The sequence below is a fragment of the Quercus suber genome, unplaced genomic scaffold, assembly GCF_002906115.3.
Source record: "Quercus suber isolate HL8 unplaced genomic scaffold, Cork oak 2.0 scaffold_218, whole genome shotgun sequence".
NCBI lineage: Eukaryota > Viridiplantae > Streptophyta > Magnoliopsida > Fagales > Fagaceae > Quercus > Quercus suber.
Window position 1 is genome coordinate 557,955 of NW_027069676.1, and position 4,869 is coordinate 562,823.

Sequence of the window (4,869 nt, forward strand, 5' to 3'; positions counted from 1 at the left end):
ATATGCTAATCAATTATGATTTTTATCAATTTAGAAATTATAGGAGAAGAAAAATAATATATATTTAAAAGCATCAAGATGAAAATAATATATATTTAATAATATTTTAGATAGACACAACTGTTATAGTTGTAAATCAAATACTACTTTCTTTCATTACTTGATTTGTCATATTTATCTAAAAACTATGTATATATCTATTCTTAAAATCTAAAAATTTATTAAAATTTCTGCAATTTGGTGAAGCCACGTGGCACAACCATGGCGTCTAAGCCCAACTTTTATTATATATAATATAATATGATATATATCGATTAACAAATTAAAAATTAATGACCTAAAAAAATTAGCATAAATTCGTATCTAATATTATGGCAAACATATTGACATGTACAAATAAATTTTTGACATATGGTGACATGATGTTGTCTATCCATAGAATACCAACTAAATGTAAGAAGTTGCCATATGTCATTATAGTATTCTTTAAAAAAAATGTTATTGTTTTATCTAACTTTTAATAAACTAGTATATTATTTTGGTAGTTTTATTTTTGTAATTATTAGTTATTATTCATTTAATGATAATTACTTAATGACATTATTGAAGGAAATTAATCCTTGGTACCACTAAATATTTTGGTTGTTTTTTTTTAAAGAGTTTAAACCTATAGTGTCTGCTTCTGATGATAGCTCTTTATCATCAAACTAAGATAACTGTTTTTTTAATTATTAGTTTAATCTTCTTTTGGAAAGTTTTTTCTTTTCTTTTTTTAATTATTAGTCAATTAATGCAATCTCAAATATATATATATATATATATATATTGAATAGAAGTTGGAAGGGGAAGGATTAGGAAAATTTATAAACAAATGACAAATTAAAAATTAATGGTAAAAAAAACGAATGTAAATATCATAATAAAAAAATGTATTTGCCTCAGTCAAAAATTTAAATTATACACACGTATCTAACATTATAGCAAACATATTGACTTTTATAAATTAATTTTTGACATGTAGCTTTGTTTGTCCATATAATGCCATCTAAATGTAAATAATTACCATATGTCACTATAGTATGCTTTGAAAATGAATACATTTTATATATATAATTAGATGTTAACAAGAAAAGCATGCTCATTGGATAATGTAAAACGCATCAAAATGCAAAATACATTATACTGTTCACAAAAAAATTTGAAGAAAAATTTATAAAATTGAAAAATTAACCACAACATATAACAAAAGTTGATAGAAAAGCCTTAATTGAATAAACTTGAAAATTAGAGGACTGAAATAAACAAAAGCAAAATTAGAGCACTAAAATGAAATCTAAAAAAATTTAGAGGGTCAGTTTTGCATTTTACCCAAAAAAATATGTACAAAAACACCCAAATTCGGTAAGGCAGTTTGCATAAATTTTTACAACTTGTTATGTAAATATGTATACATAAACAATAGTGGCACTGTAGCATTGTTTTAAAGCTTTTTATTCTTTTTTTTATTCTATCTTGCCTCCCTTGTCTGATTCTCTCTCTTCTCTCCTTCATGTAAGATTATTTTAATGTGATGTATTGTAAAATAAATAATGGAATACAGGAAGTTTTGGTGAAGCAGAATGCAATTTATAAAAAAAATAATAAGTGGATTTGAATGCTCTTGAGCATCACAATCGTGGAGTCATAAATTTAGTAATTTAGTATAATAAAAAGCTATTTTATCTATTTTACCATCTCAGTTTATAAAATACCTAATATCAATGGTTTTATTTTAACTTTTAGCACAATAAAATATTATACATAATATAATAAAATAATATATCTGCTACAATAAATAACAAACATCACTACCAACACAATAAAATAATATAACTTTTAATAATCTTTTTTTTTTTACCTTCTTAGCTACGGTGCACAGATCTTTGGCTGTAAACTGTAGCTCAAAAGCCAATTTTTTTGGCTTTCCCTCTACTATTATTGCATGCTTTTTAATATTAATGGTACTAAAAATAGCAATGTGGCTAAAAATAGCAATATTGTGTTGCATTAGTAAAAAGCAACATAATATTGCTATTTTTAGCCATATTACTATTTTTAGCACTACCAATACTAAAAAGCACAATGCAATGGTAGAAAAAAAGCCAAAATTTTTGGCTTTTAAGTTATAGTGTACGGCTAAAGATGGCTATGCACTGTAGCTAATAAGGTAAAAAAATATATATTTTATTGAAAATTATATTATTTTATTATGTTGGTGGTGGTAGTTAGTTATTGTAGTAGATACATTATTTTATTATATTATTTATATTATTTTATTGTGTTGAAAACTAAAATAAAATCACTAAATAATATGATGTCAAATTACTAAATTTATGGTTTCACACGTGGATGCTCTAAAGAAAGCAACAAAGGCTATGCTCTCTCTCTCTCTCTCTCTCTCTCTCTCTCTCTCTCTCTCTCTATATATATATATATATATATATATTTTTTTTTTTTTTTTTTTTTTGCTGCTAAATAGGCTACTACTATTTTTGATTCCAAGAGACAAAAGTTTGAAATTTTTTTTCAGTTAAGAACGAAAGTTTGAAATTGGTTTGGTTTTAAAGGATCAAGAGAGCAAAATAACATATTGGAATCTTCCACATCAACCAGAAAACAGTGCATTAAAATAATAAGACACATTTTTGGAATTATGGGCCTTTAGCTTCACAAATTATCCAACAGGCTGACAATTTATGAGAATTAAAAAACTCTGAAGGGGCACATAGATCTAGCTGTTGTTTATTTCAAGGACTAAGGAGTCAATATCATTGTAACATTACATGCTCTACTACTATAAATTGGAATGAGAACTCACTCAAACATGGTTCATTATCTTCTGTAGTTCGCCATCACTTTGTCCTTTTAACAAATTTAATTCACAGCTTCAAACTGTCCCTATTAGGTTTACTAGTCTAGTCCTTATCTTTATTGCAAGTAGTCCTTATCTTTATTGCAAGTTACGCATGAGTCATGACATGGTCTCTTGTGAGAGGGAGGTATAGTGAGTTGGGTGCATGTAATAATTTCTTCTTTTATAGTCCTCTAATATTGTTCTTAAATGAATCTCTGCTCAACACTGGCTGCATCACGATAATATTTNTTAAAGGATCAAGAGAGCAAAATAACATATTGGAATCTTCCACATCAACCAGAAAACAGTGCATTAAAATAATAAGACACATTTTTGGAATTATGGGCCTTTAGCTTCACAAATTATCCAACAGGCTGACAATTTATGAGAATTAAAAAACTCTGAAGGGGCACATAGATCTAGCTGTTGTTTATTTCAAGGACTAAGGAGTCAATATCATTGTAACATTACATGCTCTACTACTATAAATTGGAATGAGAACTCACTCAAACATGGTTCATTATCTTCTGTAGTTCGCCATCACTTTGTCCTTTTAACAAATTTAATTCACAGCTTCAAACTGTCCCTATTAGGTTTACTAGTCTAGTCCTTATCTTTATTGCAAGTAGTCCTTATCTTTATTGCAAGTTACGCATGAGTCATGACATGGTCTCTTGTGAGAGGGAGGTATAGTGAGTTGGGTGCATGTAATAATTTCTTCTTTTATAGTCCTCTAATATTGTTCTTAAATGAATCTCTGCTCAACTTGCTAGGAATTACACATCATTACCAATATTATATTTCCCTAAAAAAAAAAACTAATATTCTATAAGTTCAATTTCTAGGTGACTTGCTTATTGGCCCTATTATCAGTTTCACCATAATTTCATGACTATCTTATGGCATTTTTTTTATGATAAATTGTAAATTACACCCCTATAGTTTTGAGGTGTTTGAATTTTACACTTTGAAATTTCAAAATTTGGAAGTTTGGGATTTTACACCCCTATAGTTTTGAGGTATTTGGATTTTAATCCATGAAGTTTAGGAGTATTTGAATTTTACACCTAACGTTTTAGAATTTTGATTTTACCTCATAAATTTCAGGAGTGTTTGGATTTTACTCCCTAAAATTTGGAAGTGTTTGGATTTTATACCACAAAGTTTCAGAATTTTGGAGTGTAAAATCCAAACACTCTCAAACTTTAAGGGTAAAATATAATTTCAAAAACGTCAGAGTGTAAAATCCAAACACCCTAAACTTTATGGGTAAATTTCAAATTCTAAAATTCCAAGATATAAAATCCAAATACTCCCAAACTTCAAAAGTGTAATTTGTAATTTACCTTTTTTTTTTTATAGTAGGTTTACGTTTATTGGACAACACACTCAAACATCTCAATTAGAAAATTTCTAGTTTTGTCGGTATATGTAATTCAAGAAAGATTATTATTTTTTTAACATTTTTGGCAATAGATTTAGGCATTTCTTCCTGGGCCAGGCAGTGGCGACGCCACTCAGAGCCCAGGGTGTTCCCAGGAACACCCTGGCTTGAAAAAAAAAATTATATATAATAATTAATTTTTTTTATTTGTTTACCCTTAAAAAAAAAAATAGGAACACCCCCAAGCAATATCAGGAACACCCTCAAAAGTTTTATGCCAAACAAATTTTGACTAAAATCTTAAAAAAAAAAAAATCGTAATAGAGCAAGCCCAAAAAAAAAAAAACCAACCAACCAACCAAAACCCAATATGAACACGCGTAAGGTGTTGTTGTTGATGAGCCTCATCAAATGAGCTCACTGCCATCCCATAGTAGCTTCAGTTTTCTTCTCTTCCTCATTGTCACTCTCTTTCTTTTGGCATTTCTAGTATGGGTTTCTAAACAAAATGTTAGCAGAGAAACCCAGGAACAAGAATGACTTCCACTGTTTCACACTCACACCAACCCACTTTCTACTTCTTATTAAATGC